The sequence below is a fragment of the Miniopterus schreibersii genome (genome assembly GCF_964146895.1).
Source record: "Miniopterus schreibersii genome assembly, chromosome: X".
Taxonomy (NCBI): Eukaryota; Metazoa; Chordata; class Mammalia; order Chiroptera; family Miniopteridae; genus Miniopterus; species Miniopterus schreibersii.
The window spans coordinates 73,513,646-73,541,207 of NC_138104.1; the positions used below are offsets into that span (position 1 = coordinate 73,513,646).

The following is a 27,562-nucleotide window of genomic DNA, read 5'->3' on the forward strand; positions in this document are numbered from 1 at the left end:
TTATAATACCTAAAACTTATATAGTGGTAACTGTGGCAGATACTGTTTAAGAGCTTCCCATTGTTTCACTCATTTAATTCTCACAACAATCTTTTGAATATCAGTAACTCCATTTCACAGATGAGGAAATGGGAGCACATAGAGGTTAAGTAAAGTGCTCATGGTCACTCAGCTGAGAAGTGGTGGAGCCAGGTTTGTGCTCTCAGGCTGGCAGGCTTCAGATTTCATGTTCTTAACCACTAGGCTATATTAAATAAATTTGAATATGGTTACTTTTAAATATGGCTTTTAAAACTGTTTTTGTTGATGAGCACTTACTAAGGGCCTCCTAGATGATAGGAGTTGAGACAAAGAAAGAGAAAAATATAAGTTACTACTTTTTAACTATCTTATCATCTAAGAGAGGAGATGGACAAATGTGTGAGAGAGACTAAGGACAGCTTGGAAAGAGTAATTAAATCTGTCAGTTCACTATCACTATCAACATTTTGCTTTACCTTTATAGCTTTAGGGCCTTCTAGGCCAGTGCTTCTCAAACACAACTGTGTGTACAAATCTCTTGAGGAATAAATACTATTAAATGCAGACTTTGATTCAATAGGTCTGAGTGGAGCCAGAGATTCTGCCTAACAAACTCCCAGGTGAGTTTTATGATACTGGTCCAGAGACCACACTTTGAGTAGAAAGGTATGACACATTGGGGGTATACTATGTAATCCAGTGCTTTCTAGCTAAACAAAGACTTTGGTGAAGACTTTTAAGCTGATTATGTGGGGACTGGGATGATCCTTGGAGAATATCATAGAAGAATTGGTTTAAAAATCAGTGTGATATATGAAGAGCACTAGGGGGTCTTTGTGGTACCTTGAGCAAAGGATTAATCTGGTCAGAAAGGTGATTCTTGGTGCTTTGTGATGGGTGGATCTAGTCAGCCAGAAACTAAAGAAAGTCCAGCTCGGAGGCTGGTGTGTGGAAATTCAGGCAATGAGAGGGTGAGGCCAGGAATGTAATTATGGCAGTGGAAATGGGCAGGAAGGTCTGGCTCCAAGAGAGATTGATTTCTGTAAACCACTAAAAATTCAGCACAATTAGGATCTCTTCAGTAATAGCTCAGAAATGAACAGTACTCTAATGCTTGAAAAAATTACTTCCATATCCATTATCTCATTTCAGCAACTATGGGAGATTAGTAGTTACTTTCACCCCCATTTTACAAATGAAACTGAGATAATGTAGTAGCAACTTAAACCATGCCTGAAAAAAGGCAAAACTAATTGCAAGAGAAAGGACATTGTGAAAAGGGCCACAATTACTCAAACTGTTTTTATAAGTTAATTTTTTCTCATTAACAGAGTAATATATTTTGATTAAAAAGTAATATATATTTGAGATCATATTACATGGCTATATTATCTGTATCCTTCCCTCAAATTCTTTCACTTAACTTATTATGGCCCTTTTTCCTTGTCATTAGAAAAAAAATTTAGAAGCTTAATTTTAAATTACTGCATAATAATAGCCCCATATGGATGCATTATAATTTAATTTACTACTTCCATGAAATTGGCCATTTAGGTTTCTAATTTTTTGTTGTTATAAATAACATTGTGGAGTACATGTTTGTACATATATCTTGGTCTAAGCATCTGATAATTTACGTAAAGACATATCAACTCTTTAAGAAGTCTTCTTACTGATTTACAACTGAGCTGATTTAACGCTTTATTAAAGATTGGGTCAGCCTAGGGCTTGGGGAGGTTACCCAACATCTCTCATGCCTCAGATTACATAGTGAACTCTTGCAGGGGCCCCAGGTTCAGGAAATCATGTCTTGGAAAATTCTGCTACATTCTGGTATCATCATTGATCTTGGGTCTCCTCATGCTGGTCCATCAGCAACAAATATGATTACCCATTGGGCTCTGCACTGGGATTTGGGTGAGGCAGTGAGGAGAAGTGAAATAGAAGGCCTAGGTATTGCCTGCAAGGAACTTATCAGCTTTTTGGGGAAAGAGGTCAGACACATTGGGGTAATTAAGGACCAGATCAAATCAAAACACCAGCTTATGCAGCTTGGAAATCTGTAGAGAAAAGCAAATATGTTAATGGGTGATTTTGTTTTCTTTTTGCTAACGTATATTTTCTGTGGTGTCTATAAGAAAGAAGTAGGAAAGCAATAGAGTGTGGATCTGGAGGCTGAGTTGAAGTGAAATTCTGTTATTTATTTATTGTGTGACCTTGGGCAAGTTATTGAGCCTTTTCAAACCTAATTTTTCATCTGTGAATTGTGGGTAATGATATTATTTATATGTAGATCTTCTGATGTGAAGAAATGATCTAAGCCACTAAGTACTTAGTCTTGTGCCTGGTGCACAGTAATGCTTATTACTAGGTAATAAGAACTACCTAGTATTATTGTTAACATTATTAGATATTATTTAAGTAATAGGTTAAAATATACATATGTAGTAATATATATGTATGTGTGTACATATATATACATATAATATTCCTACCTATTCTGTTTTTTTTGTAAATATAGCTGCATATATATATACACACACAAACACACACATATAGTTATTATTATCATTATCATTATCATTATTGTTACAAAGAACAGAATAAGTAGGAATTTTTAAAAGCCTAGAAATCCAATTTTGAAAGAAGTTTTCTCTGGCACTAGGCTGCCAGGGGAGAGTTGCTGCTGCCTCCCCCTCACCACCACCAATGTCGGGGGCTTGGTTCCTTAGCTGTGCAGGGTCAGCACTATTCAGCAGCAGGTTACTTGAAAGACTACAAGTTGTGAAGCTACAGACATCTGGGTTCAAAGCCTAGAAGTTCTCTTTCCTAGCAGGTGCTCCTGAGCAATTTCTGTGAAGCAACTAACTCCCTGTATCTCATTTTCCTCATTTGTTCAGTGAGAATCATTCTGAAGTCGTAGAGTTGTCAGGAGAATGAAATAAAATAATAATGCCAATATTATTGTATTTGGTCCATGGTTGAGTGAAAATTATTTTATTTTAATGAATCAGTGTGAGGAGCATTGCTGTAAGTCACACCTGAATATAAACTTGGGCTTTGTTACACCAAAGCAGTGAGGGCTGAGCATTTCTGAACCCTGTTGTTTTTTTACCTATAAAATGGGGTCAAGGGTACTTCTCTGATAGGGTTATTGTGAAACTTAGTATATTAAGGCATATGCTATACATATCATCATTTTTATCTCATGTGCTCTTTAAGTCAGGTACTAAAATTAGCACATGAGACAAAAACCATCAGTTATTGGAAATTCACTCTGAAAATCCCTTGTATTGCAATAGAGTACAACATCTATACAGAACCCTATAGAACCCTATACAGTAATTCTGTAGGTTTGTGAACCTATGAGATGAACCAAAGAAAGGAACAGGATCCTCTCTCTCATACTGGCTTTGAGGTAGTGAGCTTCCAGGAATGTGAGTTACCTATGAAGAAGACCATGTGGCAAGCATATGGAGGCAGCCTCTATCTGACAACCAGCAAGCATGCAACAGCCTGCAGGGAACTGAATCCTGTCAACAGTCATGTGAGCTTGGAAGCAGATTCTTCCCCAGTTGAACCTTAGATGAGACTCCAGCCTTCACCAACACCTTGATTACAGTCGTGCAAACAACCCAGATAAGCTGTAGCCTGGACACTTGACCTAAAGAAACTGAGAAATAATAAATCTGTGTTATCTGTGTTGTGTCACTACCCCCCCCCCCCCAAAAAAAAAAAGAAAGGAATACATGGAAAGTGTTGATGCAGGAGTCTGGGTATTCAAATCATTCTACCTCCAGGATGACCATCAAATTCCTAGTGGTGAATAGGGGATCTGTGGAGAATTCTGGAGGCTTTTTTTGTTGGATTTGTTCCATTTTATTTTCATATTACATCTCTACCTTAATCCAAGTTGTGAAAACTTATTGTATATAAAGCACTGAGCCCGGTTTCTGCCACTATCAGTAAGGACTTAATAAAATGTCTGCTATTTTTCTTAGGAGTAGTAATAATAGTAGTACCAGTAAGATATGTGACAGCACCTAACACAGGCCTGGTAGCTAGTCATTGATCAATAATGTTTGCTGTTTTGGGGTAATTGGATGCATGTACATAATATTCCTTTATACTGTAGTAAATATTTGACCACCTGCTTTCTGTATTTCCAAGTTTCCTGCTGTGGCTCCATGAGCATTTGTCACATTTCAACCTGGAATTTGTTCTCAAGTAATTCTGAAGGCAGAATTTTGCCTTACTCATTTTTGTACCCCCACTCTTTCTCAGTGAAGAAATAGATGAATGGAAGAAGCAGAGGTCTGAATCAAACAAGCACTCTCCTTGCCTTTGTCAGATTTTAGGGACCAGGCTTCAATTTGGGATGTTGTTGTTTTTCCTGGGCTTTTGACATAAGGCCTTCACGGTTCTGCATATTCTTTGAAACCTTGCTCTGAGCTGGACACTGTTACACTCTTAATGGCACCTCTCTGGTATAAGTACTTGAAAGTATAACAGCTGGCTTTGGTACATTGAGCACTTCAATGGAGAAATGGCCCTTCAGAAGGAATATGACACAGCAGCAAATAAGAGCATGAGATATAGAGTTGAGAGAAACTTTAGTTCAAATCCTCATTTTGTCATTTCTAGCTATGTGTCCTTGGGAATTCTCTTAAACTCTCTGAGCCTTAATCTCCTGTCTTCATCCATAAGATGGGAGACACTATTACACATCTCTTGGTGTTGTTATGAGGGTTAATATATGATATATGCTTAAAGTCATGGTATACAATAATTGCTTAATAAGTGTTAGCTACTATTGTTGTTGCATACCATATCTCCTTTTCAAAATGAATATAGCTTTATTGCTTTCCATGTCATCAAAAGCAGTACTGTTTGTTGTTTTAATATTAACTTAGAAAAAACATAAAAGTTTAAAGAAGAAAATTAAAATAACCTACATTCTTACCACCTAGAGATAACCAGCACTGATGATTAGGTATATATATGTCACACTTTATATTTTTTTGTTTACACTTATACACATATTAAAAATGAGGTCATATGATATGTATTATTTTATAGCCCACTTTTTTATACCTGACAATATGTTGTAGAAATCTTTTCAGATCAACATAAGCATTTTAATGGCTTCACAGTATCACATGTTCTGAATACATGAATACTATAAATATTGTAACCTGTACTATAGTAATTGAATTTGTTTATAATGGTTTGCTAATATAAACAGTGCTACTACAGTGGACATTTATGTACATAAATCTTCACCTGCTTGTCTAATTATTTTATTAAGATATTCATAAAAGAAGCAAATTTACTAGGTCAAAGGGAATACATTTTAAAAATCATCCCCTTCATTAAAAGCACATGCTGGATTAATCTTTATTAAATGAGATAATGAATGGGAAGAAACTTGGTAAACTGTCAAGTGCTGTATGCGTTATTGCACTTCAATTGTTATTGTTAGTTGTGTGGCAAACTGATGACTTTAAGGACTAGGAGAGGGGAGAAGGCTTGATTTCTCCCTGATTCCCATTAAATATACTTATATGAACATGTATGTATAAGTGGATGGTTACTGTTTATTCTCCCTCTTGATGATGAAGAAAGACTCTTATAACCTTGAAGTGAAACATTTGCTTTCAAATATGGCTGCTTCCAGACAAATGTTCAGACCTATTCTTTGCCAACCTCAAATTCTAGGAAATCACTTGAATAGAAAGCACAAGGTATCCAAAGCTGTTTCTGTCCTGGGTTATTTGGCTATACTCTTGGGAACTAAGCCTGATGGCCTGGCTACTTTATTTGTGTGGGTGGGGGGCTAGGAGGAGGTGTTGGGGAGAAATAGTTTTTTAAGGAAAGGCTGGTTGGTCAGTGCCCAACTTAAGGATGCCTTTGGTCACACCTTTAGTGGAAGGACTCACCTTTCCAGTGAGCCTGACATTCCACAGCAGTCAGGCCAGTCTAGAGAGACTAACTTAACCCACCCACTCCTCTGGCTTCCTCTTTTTCTAGCAGCCAGAGTTCCTCTTGAGTGCAACTTTATTGTAAGCATCGTTGAGTAGGGGGAAGTGTGTATTGAGAAGTCTTGAATCTGGATCTCCTCATCTAACAGCCTGAATTCTCTCTGACTTCAAAGGCTGGGCACTCATCCAGGAATGATGCTCTTGGCCCCTGCTAGAAGGTGGGGCCAGGTGTGGGAATGCAAACAGACTGTGGGGGCCTCTATGAGGGTGGAAGGCAGCAGGAGAATATGTGACTATCGAGGGGAGCAGATGCCTGTATGCTTGGCCAGGCTCCACCTTATAAAGGGTGCTCCTTGCAGGAATGTTTTCAATGATGCCTGTCAAAGAGCTTGGGCTCTTTGAACCTCTAAGTCTGAATTGGGTGATGTTTGCCATAAGCAGTAATGAGCATGGAAATGATTTATTCTGGGATCTTGACTATATTACTGTTAAATCACTGGCATACTGATGGAGCCTATTGATCCTCAAACTGTTTCCTGAGTTCTCTCTACAAATCCGTTCTCTCCAATCCCAGCAAATCTGTTCTCACTGCTGGCTGTGTGTGTGCTGCTGTCTCAAAAAGTAACACCTTGTGGGTATTTTGGACTCATTTGTCTTCCTTTCTACCCAGAACTCCAGCTCACTGAACTGTGAACTTTTACCACCCCTCCCCAATCTGTGTACTTTCTCTTCAAACTCTGTAAGCAAACCTGTGTACATACATTTTCATGTGTTCACATTCATTTTTGGGTATGCAAGCTTGGCTCCTCGAAGCTATTTGTAAGTCTGCATGTATGTGGGTAAGCCTTCTTTTGTGTAAAGGAATATGTCTCATCTGTGTGTATCTCATCAGAAACCTTGATTGTGGGTGGTGCTGTGGAGACAGAACTGTGGGCAGGAGAGGTATTGTGCTGGAGGGGTGTGATTGGCCCTTCTCTTGGACAAGCAGGCTTCAGTGAGTCGTGGGTCCTTAATTGAATTATGAGTCTGGAGAACAGGGAAGCTTTTCTCCCATTGTTGGGGAAAAGATGGGAGATTACACTGACTCTGGAAGAAAATGTCTTCATTTTTGTTTTCTAGAATATGTGGGGTGGACTCAGAGGACTAATGCAGGGTCTAGATTCCGAATGCCTCTTCTATTTAGGAAAAATGTGGTGCTTAAGAAGTGCAAGTGGGCTTAAGACATGTGAAGGTTTTGAATGGTTTTTATGTTTCCTACCCCCTCTAGACTTTAAGCCTTTTGAAGGTACATTTTTCCTTAGTTTTGCATTTCCTCTCTGGGTCTTGTACAACACAGACACTTAATAAATAGTGAATGGATTATTAAGGCAAAGGGATAGATTGCTAGGCTTGCTGAGACTGTTGATGGCCCTATAGAGTCCCACATAACTCCTCAGGAAGGAAGGCTTAAGCCCAGGAGGTCTTGTTGCCAGAGCTGGCCTTAGACAAGGGTCTCACCCTCCCCACTCATGAAGTAATTGGCAGAATGGTTAGAACAAGTGAATGATTGTGCCATAATTAGTTTATGACCTGAGGGCATGCCAGTTTGTAGCCCTGCCAGTCTGCTAGCTGCCACCAGCACAGATATGCCTCATAAAAGCTCAAGCGACAAAGCTATGGTACTATTCCCTGGGCCTGCTAAGCCTAATGACTCAGGCCTATGAACTGAGAGTAACTGAGCTAGTGTGTTAACATTTCCTGAACACTGACCTTTTATATTTTTATTTTATGCAAAAGTAACCTTTATTTCTTGCAGTTGTTAATCCTTTCTTTGACTTAATCATAATGCTCTTTTCTTCCTCTCTCTCTTTCTGCTTGCCTTCCTCCCTCTTTCAGTCCTTCTCTTCTTTCCTTCCTCCTCTTTGTTTTGGAGGGGGGAGCACAGTGAAGCTAGGGCAAGACAGAGCATCTGGCCCATTATGTGACAATAATTGAAATCATTCCCTTCTGATATTCTCAGGAAATGGCTCTGCCAGTATCTCCTGTAGGTCTCACCCTCCTGGCCTTCTGCTGGTATTATTGTTGTCCAAATATTCTCTTCCAGTGCCCTATGAGTTCAAGAAATCCAACTTTGGTAATGAGAAATCTATCACTCTGCCAACCTAATTCATATAAATGTGTATAAGAGTATACATTTGCACCAGACATCTGCTGTTGATACCAGACATCAGCAGATTTGGATTCTGAAAGTAGCTTTTAATTCTGAGATTCCATGAGCTCTTCATTCCTTTTCTGTCCATCAACCTGTATTACATTTTTAGTTCAGACACTCAACATATGGGAATTTTGGACCCATTAAAGTTTAATTAGGAGTGTATACATTATTTGTTGCTGATCAAAGCACTAAGCAGCTCGTGTTTACAGGTAAAGAAAAAGATTTACAGATTCACTAATACTATTTCTACTTATGAGAAGTAAAGAGATTTGCAGAATGACCAAAATCAAAGAATGGCTCCCATTCAGGGCTTCCTTTCAGAACTGGTAGGGTTGTTGTTTACAACCTCACACAAGCAGAATTACCACCCTTAGCTCCACCCAGGGTACAGACCCAAAGGTGGGGAATTCCTCACTTTTATTAAATCTTCTTGTCATCACAGCCAAGTTTTCATAGCTTAAATTTCTTCTGAGTATTTTATTTTGTTGTTTATGCTGCTCAAAATGAAGATGTCATTCTCTTTTAACATTGTTAGCAATCACTTTTGCCACCCAAAATGTTCTTATTTCTATTCATTTTGAATTGCCTTTAATGTGTCTACTGGCTTCTTTGGTAGGGCTGGTGTCAGTGTCTTGCACAAAAAGGCTCTAATATGTTTATATTAGTGTCTATATTTTGGCCCTGCATTAATTTCAGATTTGAGGGCTAATCATGTATGTCCTTCAGTAAAACCTATAACTTACAGAGAACTGACAATTTGTTTAAAAAATAAGTTTGAGAATCAGTACTTGCTGAAAAATGTTGAGATTGGGTTCTTGATGAGAAATGTAAGGCTGTAATTTTCACATATTTGTGAAATTCATCACATTATGTATTATTTCAAAGCAGTAGTGATCTGTAATAAACCGAAGAAACCTAAGTTTAAAGAAATGTATTTTAGTTGATAATAGGCATATGAGCATGACTTTAATAAATAAATTTGCTATTACTTGTCCCCAAGTTTCTTTTTAACCATCATATAACCACATATATTCTCAATACTTATAATTTATAGAGTTTTGAGGTATTTCCATATGAAAACATTTATAGTATGAACTAGAAGAGTTTTGTTCAAAAACATTAGTGTTCATGAAATGCAAACAGTTTTACTAAGGGCCTATAATTAGGGGAAAACCATTTTCATTAATGTATCACTTGTCCTGAAACTCAGGACATAGCCTGGACCCCAGTAATAACTTTTTTAAAAGGCTTTGAGACAGCTGCCACAAAGTCTGTGGTACAGGGGAAGAGGCCCTCATGCCTTGACTTCAGAGAGACCCACTGAGTCTTAATTTAATGGGAGCCTGTTATTCCCTCAGTTATAGCAGAATACAAGCAGTAAACTAGAATTGGGGGTAGCAGGTTGCATGGGTTTCAGGAGGTAGTTTACAGTAGAAATAGGCACAGTGAGTTGCATACTAGACAACTGGAATGGAGAGAGCACAAAAGGAAGACCTGACAATGTGGAATAGGTAGATAGCCTTCCAACCAAAAATATAAGATTGTGGTATTACTATGCCAGATTTTGCTTAGCCATTCTATTATTATCGGGAATTTAAGTTCTTTTAAAATTTTCACTCTTATAGAAAGTAATGCAGTGAATGATTTCTGTACAAATTGCATTTCTTCTGTTTAGAGTTATTGCTTTCTGGTATCTTACCAAAAGTATAATAACCAGGTCAAAAGGTATGAGCTGTTTTATAGCTGTTGCTACATGTTGCCAGATTGTACTCCCAAAAGATTAAATTGTGTAAGCACGCCCATTTTCTCACAGCCCTGCAACACTGAATGTTATCATTTTAAATATTTTTGCTAGTGTAATAGGCATGTAAATATAATATCCATTTGTTTTAATTTTTATTTATTTAATGAGGCTTTACATTTCTTAATGTCATAGTTTGCCATCTGTTTCCTTATTCATTTTCTTTGAGCACTTACCAAGAAAAATCGATTGACCTATATTTTCATCTATTCCTTATATTTTGGATAGTCTAACTTTATCATTTATGTTTGTCACATATTTTTCCAATTTTGTTGCTTTCATTTTTGTGTGTGCTTTATTATATTTCACTATGCAAAAGTGTTCTTTTTCACATTTAATATATTCAAATCCATCCATCCTGTCTCTGATGTTTCTTTCATTTTTCAATATTCAGAAATTTACCACTCCTCCACAGCTGGGACAAATATGTGATTCTGTCCTCCCCACTCCCCCAGGGTGTTTTTTTTCTTTTTTGTGTTTAATTCCTGGACCCATCTGGAATTTATTGAAGTGTATGGTATGAGGTATGGATCTAAAGTAAAGTCTCATACTAATAGCCAAATGTTTTAGCAATTCATTTTGGCAAATATTTCTTGAACTCCTCCTATGTGCTAAACATTGTGCTAAGTACCACAAGAAAGTTTTTTTTTTTTTTAAATGAGGCAAAGTCCATGCTCTTCAAGTGTGTGCTCCTGTGTTTGTGTCTGTCTATCTCTCCATCTCTCACTCTCTTTCTCTGAAGAGGGGAAGGGTGACAGTGACAGTAATAAGGTAGATATTTAACTAATTATAACAAAACATAAGGAGGAGTATGACTGGAATCATTAGACAAGTGAAAAGCAAGAAACTGCAGGAATTTAAAAGGTGAGAGATTCCACTTGAGACAAGAGAAGGCCTCAAGGTAGAGGTGACATTTAAGAAGGGCTCAAATGACGGGATTTTATTCATTCAAAAAACACGTACTGAATATCTGTTCTATGAGGCCATATGCTGGGTGCTCAGGATAGAGATGAATAGACATAATCCTTGACTTCACGGAGCTCTCAGACTAGCAAGACTGGGTGCTGGTAAAGGAAACATACCAGGAGATAGAAAGGGAAACAGATGTAGTTGGAGAAAGTTACAAGTTGGGGAACAGTAGAAATTGAGACTGGAAAAGTTAGGTTGGGGCCAGTTTTAGGTGAACCTTAAATTTGTCAAGAGGAAGCATTTGTTCTTCCATTCTTTTGGCATGGAGATTTAGGGATATGACAGTGCTATGTTCAGAGTGGAGTTCTAGGCCAGTCCATTTCATTTGGAAGGCTGTTATCTGTTTGCTGGACTTTTTTCTGAAATATGAGTGAGGTAAATGTGTGTACCATTTTGATATTTGGGTTCTTTGGCAGTATGTAATCTACTCTTTACAGTGTCTTTTAATATGTCTTATACCTCTATCTAATTGACAGGGTTTGTGATATTTTTCACTTATTGCAGATGGTTCTTTTAAAAGCAATCCTTTATTCTCTGTTTCAAGTAGTTAGGATCATTTGCTTTTTGCCTAAGTTATTTAGGAGACATTTTAGAATGAGTACATAAAAATGTCTAAAATGAAGTATCCGATGCTTAAAGGATAAAGTTCAGATATCAAGAAGATTTGGTTATGGCCCAGCTGGGTGTGGCTCAGTGGTTGAGCATCGACCTAGGATCAAGGTGATTGCGGTTTGATTCCCGGTCAGGGCACATGCCTGGGTTCCGGGCTCGATTCCCGGTCAGGGGCGTGCAGGAGGCAGCCGATCAATGATGACTTTCTCATCATTGATGTTTCAACTCTCTCCCTCTCCCTTCCTCTCTCTGATGTCAATAAAGATATTTTTTTAAAAAAAGAAGATTTAGTTATGGAAAAACAGCTTATACTCCCTTCTGCTGGGAAAATGAGGGGCCAGTATGTATTAGACACAAAATTAACTTGAATGTGGCTGCTCACGTGAATGCACACTTAATAAATTTGTGAAGTGTTTTGTTTCTTCTGGGCATGAAGACTACAGTATAGAAATTAAACCACTGGTAACTGAGCCCAAGCCATCTGCAAATCTGAAAATGAATTCTTTTCCAGAGGCCAAGAAAAGCTTAATCAGAAGCTTAAAATTTAGTGGTTTAGGAGCAGGAATTCCAGAAAGGCTAAGGCTGTGTGAAAAGCTTGACTGACTCTCTTCCCAGGGAAATAACCACTTAACTGGTGAAAATGATCAAAAACAACCACTTAAAGCCTGGCCGGTGTGGCTCAGTGGTTGAGCACTGACCCATGAACTAGAGGCTCACAGTTCGATTCCCGGTCAGGGCACATGCCTGGCTTGCGGGCTCCATCTCCAGTAGGGGGCTTGCAGGAGGCAGCTAGTCAATGATTTTCTCTCATCATTGATGTTTTTCTCTCTCTCCCTTCCTCTCTTTGTAAAAACATATATATTTTTTTAAAAAAAACACAACCATTTAAAGTCTCTGGAAATTGACCTAGGGGATTCGATATATTAAGAAGTATTTTCAAGGAGATCTACCAAGTCTCAATAAGAACAATGGGAGTCTAGATGTGACCTCTTTCCCACCCAGCTCCATGTTATAGATGATTTACTCTGGGCAGGCATACCCCAGAACATGGGGCTCCCTTACCACCAGTCCCCAATCATAGGGCTATGGTTTCACTCTAGTGGTGAGGGGGAGGAAAGGCTGCCAGTATCTCTCTACCTACACTATCAGCTTCATGTTGTAGAAGCTCTATTTGGTGCTGGCATGAACAAGAAGACTACCCCTCAACCCAGTTTCCATGTATAGGACAGAGGTTCGATGCCAGGAAAGGCAAGCTTAGGAGAAAGACCACAGGCTACCATCCCCACCTTCCGGCTCTTGCTTATAGGGCAGAAGTATCACTCAGGAAGAATCTGGCCACTACCATACCCTTACTCCTACATGCCCTGACTGGGAATCAAACAGCAATCTTTTGGTACACTGGACAATGTGCAGCCACATTGGCCAGGGCCAGGCACCAATTTCTTTTTTTTTTTTTATTTATTTATTTATTTATTTATTTATTTATTTATTTATTTATTTATTTATTTATTTATTTAAAATTTATCTTTATTGAAAGTATTACAGATGTCCCATTTCCCCCCCATTGATCCCCTCTACCCTGCATCCATCCCACCCCCAGGCCTTCCCCATACCAATGTCTGGGTCCATAGGTTATGCATATGAGCATATAAGTTCTTTGATTAATCTCTTCCCACCCACTCCCCCACCCCCACCTTCCTTCTGAGACCAATTTCTTTAATGAAATTTAATATGGACAAAAAAATTGATATTAATTGATTTTTTAAAATAGTGCCCTGGCCGGTATCTCTTTTGCGTCCAAATTTTCTATTCTTATAAGAACACCAGTTAGTTTGGATTACAATCCACTTATAATAATGTCATTTTAACATAGTTTCCTCTTTAAAGGCCTTATCTCCAAATGCAGTCACATTCTGAGTTACTGGGAGTTAGGGCTTCAACATATGGATTTGGGGTATACACAATTCAGCCCACAACAATGAACAAAGCTTTAAATATACTGATTGAGAAAAAGAGACTGAAATTACTGATATCAAAAATGATAAGGGAACATCACTACTGAACTTACAGAAAAGTGAATACAAAAGTGTAAAGGAAAACTATGAACAGCTGTATGCCAACAAATTAGATGATTTAGACAAAATGGACAAATTGTTGGAAAAATAAAAATTGCCAAAATTGCTCATGAAGAAATAGAAAATCTGAATAAACTTATAACAAATAAAGAGATTGGAGTAGTATTTTAAAATCTTCCTACAAAGAAAAACCCAGGCTCAGACAGCTTCACTGGTGAATTCTGCCAAACATTTAAACAAGAGTTAATACCAAGTCTTCACAAACTCTTTCAGAAAATAGAAGAAGGAACAAATTCCAATGCAATTTGTAAGTATTACCTCGATACCAAAACCAAAGCAAAGGAGAGAAAACTAGAGACCGATATCCCTTATGAATATATATGTAAAAATCCAGAACAAAATACTTGCAAACTCAATCCAACAGCATATAAAAAGGATGATAAATCATGACCAAGTGGGATTTATCCTAGGAATGCAAGGCTGAATTAACATCCAAAATCAGTCATTGCATTAGTAGGATAAAGTACAAAAAGAACATGATCAACTCAATAACTGTAGGAAAAGCATTTGATAAAATCCAACTCATTCATGATAAAAACCCTTAACAAAATAGGAAGAGAAAGGAATGTCTCAAGCTGATAAAGGACATCTATGGAAACCCTATGTAACATCATATTACATAGAGAAACACTGAATGCTTTCTCTTTAAGATGGGAATAAAACAAGGATGTTTGCTTTTACCAATTTTATTCAGTGTTGTAGTAGAGGTTCTAGTCAGGGTGACTAGACAAGAAAAAGTAAATCTGTCTTTATTTGTAAATGACATGAACTTATATATAGAAAACCTTAAGGAATCCACTAAAAAAGTATAGAACTAATAAATTAGTTCATCATGTTTGCAGACTACATTAATATTAAAAGGCAATTGTATTTCTTTACAGTAGCAATGAACAATCTGAAAATGAAATTTTAAAAAGTTTCCACTCACAGTAGTACCAAAAAATAAATTAGAAATACATTTGACAAACAAGTACAAGACTTACACACTGAAAACTAGAAAACATTAGTGAAAGCAATGAAATAACACCTAAATAGACATACCATGTTCATGAATTAGAAGACAATTGTTAAGATGGCAATACTTCCCAAATATGTCTGCAGATTCAGCACAATCCTTATCAAAATCCAAGATGACTTTTTTTTTTTTTTTTTAATAGGAAATGACAACCTCATCCTAAAATTCACATGAAAATACAAGGGACCCAGAATATCCAAAACAATCTTGAAAAAGATCAAACTTGGAGGATGTATACTTGCCCATTTCAAAACTTACTACAAAGCTACAGTAGTCAAGTCAGTGTGATACTGGCCTAAGGATAGACATAGATAAATGGAGATCACTTGAGATCCCAGAAATAAGACATTACATTTATGATCAATTGAGTTTCAACAAAATTGCCAAGAAAGTTCAGAGGGAAGGAAATGATGTTTAGCCAATAAGATTGACTAAAATTGGTGTTTAGCCAAATGGTGTATAGCCAATAGGATATCCACATGCAAACAATAAATTTGGTTGTGAACCTCATACCATACACAAAGAATTAACTCAAAATGTATAATAGGCCTAAGTATAAGAGCTTAAACTATAAAACTCTTTGAAGAAGACATAGGAGTAAATCTTCACAATCTTGGGTTACACAAAGATTTTGACATGACACCAAAAGAACATGTGATAAAAGAAAAAATGATAAGTTGGATTTAATAAAAATTAAAAATTTTTCACTTTAAAAGATACCATTATAGTTCTAGCCAGTGTGGCTCAGTTGGTTGGAGTGTCATCTTGTGCACCAAAAGGATGTGGGTTTGATTCCCAGTTGGGGCACATACCTGGATTGTAGGTTTGGTCCCTGGTTAGGGCACATGGGAGAGGCAGCCGATTGATGTTTCTCTCTCACATCGATGTTTCTCTCCCTCTCTCCCTCTCTCTCCTTCCTTCCTTCCACCTCACCCCTCCCCCTCCTTCCTTCCATCCCTTCCTCTCTCTAAAATAAATGAACAGCCCAGCCAGTGTGGCTCAGTGGTCGAGCGTCGACTCATGCACCAAGAAGTCGCCAGTTTGATTCCTGGTCAGGGCACATGCCCAGGTTGCAGGCTTGACCCCTGATAGGGGGTGCACAGGAGGCAGGTGATCAATGTTTCTCTCTCATTGATATTTCTCTCTCTCTCCCCCCCTCCTTTCCTCTCGCTCTAAAATCAATAAAAACATATTTTTAAAAATCAATGAGCATATCCTTGAGTGAGGATTAAAATATAATAATAAAGGATACCATTATGAAAGTGAAATGTCACCCCAAACTCTGGGAGAACATACCTATAGATAATATTATCTTATAAAGTATTTGGATTCAGAATATATAAAGACCTCTCACAACTCGGTACTTTATTGTTTTAAATTACCCATTAAAAACAATAAGAATTTGAATAAATATTTTTCCAAAGAAGATATACAAATGGCTAACAAGCACATGAATAGATACTCAACATCATTAGTCATTAGGGAAATGGAAATCAAAACTACAATGAGGTAACTTTTTTCACTCATTAGTGTTGGTAAGGATGTAGAGAAATTGGAGCTCTCTCATACATCACTGTTGGGAATGTAAAATGGTATACAGTTCTTTGGAAAATAGTTTGGCAGTTCCATAAAATATTAAATATAGAATTACCATATAACTCAGCAATTCCACTCCTAGATACCTATTTACCCAAGAGAAATGAAAACATATGTCCACACCAAAACAGATACATCCCAAATGTCCATCAAATGATGAATGAATAAGTAAAACATTCCATATAGTGGTATATCCATATAGTGGAATATTTTTCAGCAGTGAAAAAAAATGGAACACTTTTACATGCCATCATATGAATGAACTTCTAGCACATAAGGCTCAATGAAAGAAGCAGACACATAAGGCTACATATTGTATGTTTATGTTTATATAAAATGTTTTTAAAAATATGTAGAGACAGAGTGATTAGTGGTTGCCTGGGGCTGGATGTGGGAATGGGGACTGACTACATATGGCACAAGGGTTTTGGGTTTGGGGGTGTGTCTTTTTAGGGTAATAGACATGTTCTAAAATGAGATTTTGTTGATAGTTGCACACTTCTGTAAATATGTTAACATTCATTAAATTGTACGTTTTAAATGAGTGAATTTTATCATATGTAAGTTATATATCAACAAAGCCTTTAAAATGCAGTGTTTTAAGAAAATAATTATTATGATGATTTTATAAAGAATAAGATTACTAAACAAATGAAATTATAAAATCTATTCCCAGATAAAGTATAATTCTCAAATTTATATTCCTGTTACATTTTTAGGACCTTGTTCCATTTGTTAATTTCCCCCATGTACTCATTGTGTACCCTACCATGGACCTCTTCCTTTGGATTCTGTGCTCCATCTTTTCACTTGTCTTGAGCCTATTTACTCTTTCAGAACTTCTTTCTCCCCAGCATTCTGGCTTGTGCTCTCCTAAAGCCCCTTTCTCCTGAGATTTAGTCTATTTCCACATCCTGAATGTTTTTCTCAAACTGCTGGTTCTATTTCTTTGATGAAAAGTGGCAAATAATTTCTCATGGGTTTATGAATTTGACAGATGTTTACTGAACACCTGCTGTGTACTTGATCCTGTGATGATACTTGTGGTGGCTTATGTTGCTGGTCTTATATTTTGGGAGCAATAAGAATTTTAATACATCACATAAAATATTCTATATAGAAGTACTGAATAGTTACATTTCATGGCAGTTTTTAAAATTTCATTAAATTTATTGGGTTGACATTGGTTAATAAAATTATAGTTTTTTCTCAACCTATAGAAAGGTGTCTATTTCAAAATGACAAGTATATAATTGCCTTCTCTTGTCCCTGAGTTGTCTTTGTATCTTGGGGTTTAAGCCAGTTGTGTAGTATTTGTGATTTACATAGTGGATATACACCCACTGTAGCCAGTTTCAAGTTATGTTAGTAACTTGGTATTACTAAGTGCAGAGTTGACAAACTAGCCAGTTTGAACCCTCTACTAAGAGGCAATTACTTTTAGACCTAATCCCACTAAGAATAGCTTTCACACTGTTCCTGAGGTAACACCCAACTTGCTTGGAAGGACTTTGGGAAGGAGAGAACTAATGCTTCTAATGTACTAACTCTGTGCTAGGCACTATGCCCTTTAGGTATTCCTTCTTATAACCCTGTGAGGGAGATACCCATTTCACAGGTGAGTAGATGGAGGTTCAGAGAGTTAAAATGGTCTGCCCAAAGCCACACAATATACTATAGAGCTAGAATTTGAATCCTGATGCCAAATTCTATGCTACCTTCATTGTACCATGATGCATCCTAGGGAAAAGCTAGCAGTGGAAAAAAATGAGAGAATGTACTTTTCCAGTGGCAGTACTTTGGTTATTGTTTACCTTCTGAAGATTTGGTACAAGTTCATCACTTGTAACGCATTTGGTTTCCTATAGGTTGTAAGGGTAATCTCTTTGTGGGTAGCAGGCAGGGAAGGCAGTGTTGACCAATGTATGATGTGGAGCAGGGAACTTCTAAACCCTTTGATTGATTTGAGCCTAAAGAGGGACTGAACTGAATGGCTAGGAGTTCTTGATTATTCTGTGAGAGTGGCCAAGATGCTGGAGCAGCACATTCTTTTTAGCCTCAGGTGAGGTCTAGAATTGTCTACTTGAGAGGTCGGTGCTATCTTTGGAGGAAGTGGTTTCCAAATCAAGTCATGGAATATAAATAATTGGAGCAAATTTTTAAATTAAATTTATTGGGGTGACATTGGTTAGTTGGATTATATAGGTTTCAAGTGTACAATTCTATGATACATCATCTGTATATTACCTACTTTTTACTAGAAATAAAACTCCATAACAGCAGGGATCTTTGGTTTGTTTATTGCTATATCCCCATTGGCTAGAACAGTGCTTGAAACTCAGTATAATGGATGGATGGATGGATGGATGGATGGATGGATGGATGGATGGATGGAAGGATGGATGTTATGGATGGTTAGATAAATGAATGGATGACTTGCCTCCAGGCCTATAATTCTTTTCCAGACTTGGATACTGCTTGAAACCATGTTGTTGTTGTGTGTTTTTGTGTGTGTTTTTTTATCAGATATCCTTAAGAGACCAACACTGAGGCCTCTCACATTTTTCCCAGCTAAGTATATCATTAGCAATTATGTAAAGACAAATGATGTCAGTTGGGTGATGAGATGTGTAACTTTGCTTTGGGAAGCCCTCTTCACTCTCTTTGGGTTGAATAGCTACCAATCATTGAGTGTTTACTGTGTGTCATGTAGAGAGATAAGTGCTTTACATGCATCAACCCATTAAATCCTTATTAATGACCTTATGAAATAGACACTTAATTAGGTCTATTTCATGGATGAAGACACTGAAGCCTGGAGAGTTTAAGTCAGCTAATATGAGGAAGAGCTAGTAATCAAAACCAGTTTCCCCCAACTATTTATCAAGTCCCTAGCTCTAGTGTGTGCCAGACACTCAGACCTTCTGAAGGGAAAGGGGAATCTTGCTTTGCTGAAATGTCATGAAAAACACTTATATTTTCTAACACCATTTCCCCCTATTTCCCATAACTGTGATGCCTGGTAATTTGGAACTATCAGGGGACATTAAATAACTTTACCCCTCCTCTTCCCAAATGCTTCAGCAGGTTCCCTGGGGTGAAAGTATCTTACTTAGTCCCAGAAGATGAATGAAATCCCAAGCAATGGTTTTATAAACTCCATCATATCCAACTCCCAAAGGTTTTCTTTATGCTTTCAGTACTTGAGCTGCTCCCAAGAAAATGCTTATTTTATATCAGATAAGTCAAGCCTTTTTACAGCCTTTTCTTTCAAGAATGATTTTTTTTTTTAATGTTAAATCCATTTAGTGCTACTAAAAAGGGCTTTGAAGGGTCATGTAAGGAATCCCAGCAGCACAAATTCCCTCTCTTGGATGTTTGGAAACTCAGAAGGTGGTGGAAAGGGATTGGATTAAACCCAGGGCTGAACCAACTATTCCTTTATACCTTTGTTAAGGTTCTTGTCCTTTTTGTTTGTTTCATTTTTTGTTCTTTCAACAAACATTTATAGAATGTCAACTATGTGGCAGGTGAGGTGCTAGGCTGGTGTCCAATAGAAATATAATGAAAGCTACATAGATGTCATTGTAAATGTTCAAGTAGTCACATTAAAAAAAGTAAAAAGAAGCAGGTGAAATAAATTTTAATATTTAACCCAATGTATTAACAATGTGAACATTTCAATACGTAATCAATATAAAAAGTTATTAGTGAGATATTTTACATTCTTTTTTCATAGGAAGTCTGAAATCTGGTGTGTATATCAAACTTACAAACCCATCTCAATTTGCACTAGTCACTTTTAAGTGCTCAATTTTCACATATGGCTAGTGGATAGAAACTGTACCCACAGCTCAGTGCTAGGCCTTGCTCTCAGGGATATTGAAATATATTAGCTACCTTTCTGTGAAGTGATGAGGAAAGGCACATCAGCTGGAATGATCCTGATAATAATTTGCTTAGCAGAAAGCTGTTCTTTAAATTATTGCCTACATGGACTGAAAATCATGACATGTAACATCAACAGTTCTTCAAGCTCCTTCAAAGTCTCCTCCATTGATTTTGGGAGAGTAGCTTCCTTAAAGCAGGATATCATTTTGATTCTGCAAACATTCGCCAAAGCAGGGAGGTCACAGATCTCTGCAGAGTGGCCATGAACTGAGGCAGAAAGTGATTTAAGGTGGAGACCTTCAGGGTCATCAGAGAAGAGGCCCCTGCTATTCAAGACCTTCAAGTGATCCAGGGGAAAGACCAACAAAGAACGAACTACTAGCCTGGGAATTCTCTCATTTTCTCTATCCTTTACCTTTCCCCATTGCTCAGTCTCTTCTCCCAGGACATTCCATCTTTCAGGAACTCCCTGCCTCTCCTCTATGCTCTGGGGGATGTATAACCGTATGTGTAAGGGTATGCAATCATGTGTGTGACTGTGTGGAGGTTTATGGCTGTGTGTGAGTGCTACCATGGCTCAGCTATGCAAAGGATGGATGGATGAGTTTACAGGCCCAAACGTATATCTAGGGATAATCAAGTGAAAAAATTCTTCCTAGTTTATGTCCACTCATAAGAAGAGACAAGTTAATAATAAAGCCTAAATTTAGGCCCTGAGTTCACTTGATAATTTCTAGTGGCAGACTCTCAGTGGTTGCAGGGGCTGTCTGGAACAAAGGAGGATTCAAAACTGGAATTGAGTTTTCCACCATTGGAAGAAAATATTTTAATCTATTTTCTCACATAAAGGGCTCTCAGATCTGTCTTAGGTTTTAAGTACTCTTCCTGGATTGGCTATATAGAGGTGGATTTTTAAAAGAGTTCCCGAGCTTGGTAAGTGTGGCTCAGTGGTTGAGTGTTGACTCATGAACCAAGAGGTTCACTGGATTGATTCCTTTGTCCACAGTCTCTATCCCCAGTAAGGGGCTGCAGGAGGCAGCTGATCATAGATGTTTCTACCCCTTTCCCTTCCTCTCTCTCTAAAAATCAATAAAAACATATTTAAAAGAGTTCCCTTGGAGAAGGCAGGTTTCTTTTTTAAGCTTTTGGGGAAGTAAGGAAAGGAAGGATGGGAGAGTTGTACTTTGCAGAAGGAACCCTTCTCAGCAGCCCTTAAGCCACATCAGGCATTCTCTCAGACTGGTTGTAAAGGCAATCTGGCTAATGGGGTTAATCATCTGAAAACTAAGACAAGTGGCCACCTTGTTGCTCTGAAACAGACACAACCACAGATTGTCTATTGTCTGCTTTCCCCAGAGGGAAGATGTGGCTCTAAGCCAGTGTGTCAAAAGAGAAGAAAAAAAAGCACATTCTTTAGGATTAAGGTGTGAGTGAGATTTACCCTGTCTGCTCCATCAGAATAGGAAGTGCTTATGGACCACATTTCCCAGAGGGCTTAGTCTGCTGTTGACAAGCCATGTGTAGCCAGGAGTGACTAAACCTGGGTTTAAAGCTGGAGGGAGATCAGAATAAGGAATTTTCGTAATGTTGGACACAAACAGCATAGAATAAAATGTTTATCTTGTATGTTTAGTGAAGATTTACTGAATACCTGATCAGATCATCCTGTGTTATCTTACCAGATGTAGGAATAGTAAAGAGGAAAGAGGAAGATAAATTTAATTTACAGAAATGTGCCAAGCACTTCACATATTCTTAAGGCCATCCTGTGGGGAAGATGGCACCTTCCCCACTTTATGGACTAAGACTTATGTGACTTGTAGCTAGTGAAGGGGCATTCAGATTTGTATATGCCTTATTCCAAAGCCCATTTCTCCCACTGTCATACACTGCTGCCTTAAGTCTTACTGCTTAGCTAGGGATACATGACTTCTCAAGAAATAATCAAGAAAAGAAAGTACTATGTCAGTTATAATTAAATACTAACAATGTGAAGTAGAGACAGCATGTATTTGACATGATTGGGAACAGTTCTTAGATCAGGGAAGACTTTGTATTTCTCTGATAGTGTTGGTCAGTCATGTTGGGTAGTAGGAGAAGTGGATAAGGAGCTGTCAACAATGCAGCCCAATGTTGCTAAAGAAAATACCTTTGGTCACCTTCCAGTTCTCCCTGAACTATGCAGAAACAAACCTGGACAAAAATATAACAAGAACCCCAGCTCTTCTTGATATACAGAATATCACTAGCTCCTTAGCTAACATTATTTTGCCAAACTGATAGTCACCCTTTTGGCAAGGCTAAGTTTGGATTCTTGTAGGTGGAGAAATACTAGTCCTCTATTGTTCCTCAGGAGTTACAGCTGAGAATTCAATGCCTGATCGTTATAGACGATAAAAGGTTTCATTATGCTTTTGTTCTATTGTCACATCACCCTAGGAGCAACAATTTCACAGTTGATCAAAGTCTTGCTGCCACGTGGATCCATCTATATTCTGAACAATGTTTAGCATAGATTCTGTGATTTGAATTAGAGTGACAGGATTTTATCATTGCCTCATAAGTCTTAATAAAACCAACTGTCTTGTTATAAATGAATAAAGATAGGTTCAATTAAAAGTGCTTCTAAAAATACATTCTTCTATGTGTATGTCTTTATGAAACCTTGGGTGAAGGTAATGAAGGCAAGTCTTAAAATTTTCTTATTTTTACATAGAAAGACAGACTCTTACTGTTGAATATAGAGTGTCATATTAAATGATGTCTTAATGACATGAAAAGTCTTAATGGCCAGCCTCTTCTAGTAACCCATTTCAGAACAATCTTAACCAAGCTGTGGTTAGAGAGCTTTTATTAAATATCCAATGCTGTACTACTCTGTTTATCATTTTTCAACCTGATTATTTGTTTGAGGATGATGAAGGATGATAATGAACATTATAGATAAGGTTTCTTCCCTTATGGTCCTTAAAATCAACTGAGGTCAATACAGTTAAAAATAACAGATATTGCTGCTTCAAAGGAGGTTTAGCAGAAGAAACAGGACCTCTTTAAACCATTTTAAAAAGGAGGCAACCCACAAATGCAGAAGTTCATCCCTTTAGAAAGGGTTTGAAATAACGGCAATAAGGATTCCTGACTGAAGCCCTTTGGATATTTCCCTCTGGAAAAGCATAGGCCTTTAGTAGCTAATGTTGGCTAGGTGGGCTGGCACATGTGGCACTCCTTTTTTGGTCTCTCAGTAATAGGGTCTCATCATTGGCAGATCTGGGCGTAGATTATAGTAAACACCTTCATAACAATCATTCCATTCCTGCAAGTGCTGCCTGAAAGAGGCCAGAATAATGAGATGGTTTATTACCAGCTTGAAGTCCCCAAGAAACATCTCTGTTTCCCAGTACCAGTTCACTGTTGCTTTGATAACCCTCAAGAGACAGATGTTGGAGGTCTCATAACAACCAGGTTTCTAATGGCAGGGGCACAGCCAAGTCTGGGGTCAGCAATGGAAGCCAGTTCAGGGTATTGGCGATTGGTAAGCCTGCTGAAAGTCTAGTTTTGGAGAGAATCTCCCCTTAGCAAGAATACCAAGAAGTTGATTCACCACTTCCTTACACATCTTATGCCCTAAACAATCCATATCCGACAAACTGCCTTCTTCAGATATACCAAGATCTTTCCCACCTCTTTGTCTTTGCATATGTTGTACCATTTGCTAAAATGTTCCCATCTTTCTACATGGTGAACTCTCGACCATTCTTCATGGTCTAGTTCAAATGACATATTCTCTGTATATCTTTCCCTCATTCCAACCCTACCCTTTCTGTGGTCCCACAGCCTTTTGTATAGATCTCTATTCTAGCATTGCTGATACTAGGGAATATACTATCTATGATGATATCTCTCTTTTAAACTGCGACCCTTTCAAAATGGGAATTGTGCCTTATTATCTCTGTTACCTCCATTAACCATGACAGAAACTGGCATACAGCAGGCTGAACCAAGTAAATGCTGACTAATTGAGTTATTTATTCAGATGTGGCTGGGGTTGCATATTTGTGGATTTCATCATTACGCTTTGTTTGATATTATACCCTGTGTATGTATATTTCAGGGACTTCTTGTTTAATAAAATAATTAAACTTTTTGATCTTTTTTGTTTGTTTCTTTGAGCAAAAGGTGCATTTGTAGCCTTCAAGTGAATTGGTTCAATGCCCAGATTCCAATGAAACACCACTGGCTCCCTCTTGTGAGGCAGTCTCAGAATTTTTCCTATAATTAATTTCTTAGAAGACTTGTGGATAAGTTCTTCTTAGTAGAGTTGTTCTAATGGTCTGAATGTTTTGGCTCCTAAGTGGTGTGAACCAACCAGTTCCTTCTTGGGAAACGTTAAGACCTTCATTTGACAAGGGTAAAGGTGTCATTCTGGGAATCTTGACCAGTTCCAAATCTGAGCATCCTAAAGTCAAAAGGGTTCCTGAGGGTCATCTTTATAACCTAATCTCACAAAGCAACTCATGCCAGTTTTGAGTTGCTCTCTTTTCTAGAGGTTTCTCTGCCTTTTAGAAGATTATTTCTTTTAAGGAACAAAAATCTGCCTCTAACTGGACCAAGGCCTACTCAACTGTTTCCTATTATGTCAGGTTTGCAGTCCTCTAAACCACTTCTTGTAGATAATTTCCATCTTGTGACTGGCTCCAAAGTTTTGAGTAGGGAATTCTTTGTTGAATTATAGTTGGTTAATTTGTTGAAATTTCAGGGGGAGATGCCAAGGGTATCTCTCACGCTGCCATTGCTCTGATGTCACTCTCCAAAGTTTGTAACTTGTTACATGTTATCCTTGTTAAATGCTTCCCATTGTTCCATTCAGTCCAGATCTTTAAGTTTCCATCATATTTAGGACCTACTATGTCCTGGGTGAGCCTGCTCTTTTAGTTCGTCAGAATAAGCTCTCAGTTATGGGACTTTCGAATACTACTTCTCTCAAAACAGCATGGTGATATTGAATTGATGGGCATCAAATCTGTGTTTAATTCATTCGCTTCTTTAGGACTAAAATGGAGCTAATTATCTTTCCTTCATAGAGTTATTGTTAGGATTCATAAGATACTGTCTGTAAAGCATTAAGCACTGTGCCTGAGCACTTAGTGGGTGTACAATAGAAGTTAATGTCGCTCTTTTAGTTCTGTGCCAGCCTTGTCCTGCCCACCACTGCCCTCTACTGAGGAGAGTCAGTAACTGTTTTGAACTTGAATTTCTAGTTTGAGCCAAGCAGCTCTGTTCCATTTAATCTCTGCTTAGCACTTTAGAGAAGGGAACTCTTGCATGAGATATAACACAAACTGGCCAACTGGCCTCAATTATGTAAAGTAGTCCTTGTAAAAATATTGCAGTAAGTATCATTGCCCATTTCTGACACAGCACAACTAAATTAGAGTTCTGCATTGCATGGATAGCTATTGGTGAAAATATTACCTTTTTAAGTATTATAAAATCTCGAGGCAGTAATCACAGATGCTTTGAATATAATCCAAGTTTATGTTGTTCATTGTCATTTAAACAGTCAAAAATCACAGCCTGAATCCAAATTCATTTACAGATTTTCTGGTTAATATGATTCCTGTGTTCTTTCTGAGGATGAACATTTATGTGAATTAGTTGTTTTAATTCCTCTGAAAAGATGATGCAGGTTTTCATAAAATAAATAAAATTACAGGGAACCAAGTAGCACTTAGTGGCACACTGATGAAAGGCCATATTGTTGGAATTCTCCTCCATGAGAGGATCTTGGGGGTGCAGAGGGTAATTCCTAAGCTTGGCAATCAGACATTAGTAGAGTGAAGAGGGTAGTCTTGGTGTCAGATATGAGTTTGAGTTTCACTTCTGCTATCCACTAGCTGTGTTATCCAGGGCAAGTCCTTTGACCTCACCTTACCTCAGCTTTGTCTTGTGTTAAATGAGAAACAATTATACCAATCATGTGGGTTTATTGTGAGTATTAAATGAGGTTAACAATTCTGTACCATTTAGCATAGTGCTTGGCACATGGTAGGCAAGCAATAAATCATTGTTCTTAGGATCAATTTCAGTTAATAGCAGCTAAGCCACTTAAAGCTACAGTATAATTTTCCTATTGGAGAATGAAAGAAGCAATATCATGTACATGATTTGGGGATTCAATTCCTGGGTTCATGTAGAAACTGAGCCACCCTGGTTCCTTCATATTCCAATAGAAGTTTATAACAATTCACCTGAAGGGCATAGGAATACACTTGGTGACATGTGGGCAAAGACACTGAGAAGAACCCTGGAGAGTAAGGTACCACTGATGCTCTGGCCCATAATTCTTTAAATGCAAGGACTTGGATTTACCAACCCAAACAGAAGTGAAATGTTGCTGCCTCTTTTGGATGTCTATAAACATTATGTTCACGAATCTGGTCAGCGAGTCATCAAGGTCCCCCTTTCAGCAGAGTGTGGTTGGTAGAATCATTGTTTCCTATCGAGGGATCTTGATCTAGAGACAAAAAGAACATCCTTAAAATATTCTGCTCATAAGAAAATAGCAATCTGGCTAAGGTGGGTTTCTTAGTAAATGATAAACTTTACCACCAACCAGCTTTGTAAATTAAAAAGAGACACAAAAACTAATCTATAGTGACAAAATGATAATCATTGGTTGCCTGAGGAGGGGCATAGGGAAACGTGGGTGGCAGTGCAAAGGGCAAAGGAAATTTTGGGCGTTAATGTATGTCAACTGTACCTTAATAAAGCTGTTATTTAAAACAAACCCAGTACACATAACACCTGCCACCTAATAGGTGTTTGCTAAATATATGTTGAATTAAGGTAAATAATTGTGACAGCAACTCCTAGAATAGCCGTGTAAACACTTCAGCAGACCCTCTCACCACTAAAATAGTAATTACAATGGTAAAAACTACCAAAAAATTTTAAAGTGTCTGAAAATTGGTTTAAAGGCATGCAACAAATTGAGAAGCATTTATTTAAGAAAATTTATGGAATCTTGGTAAGAATGATTGGCATCCAAGGCATTCGAGCTAAGACTTGCTCCTACTCCTCCTTCTAACTTCATATTTCAGAAGATTTATTTCAGGTTGGCATAGCTAAAAAATGGGTTTTCTTCTTTACCAGCTCCTGGTTGTAGGGCTATAGCTTTACTCTGGCATGGGCAGGCTGCAAGTGACTCTTATTCTGCCCTCTAGTTCTGTGTTGTGGAAAATTTATTCTGGGTGGGCATGGCCAAGAAGACTGCCCTGCCTATCTCCCACTCCTAAGATGGAGTCTATATCCTAGACAGGTGCAGCAAACTGTGAGTGGCAATTGGAT

The 27,562-nt window shown here is 37.8% G+C and overlaps 1 protein-coding gene across 4 annotated transcripts in view; it reads left to right on the forward strand.

Moving 5' to 3' along the window:
• SHROOM4 (shroom family member 4) overlaps positions 1-27,562 on the forward strand; it is a 206,410-nt gene that overhangs the window by 25,932 nt on the left and 152,916 nt on the right. The window lies entirely within an intron of this gene.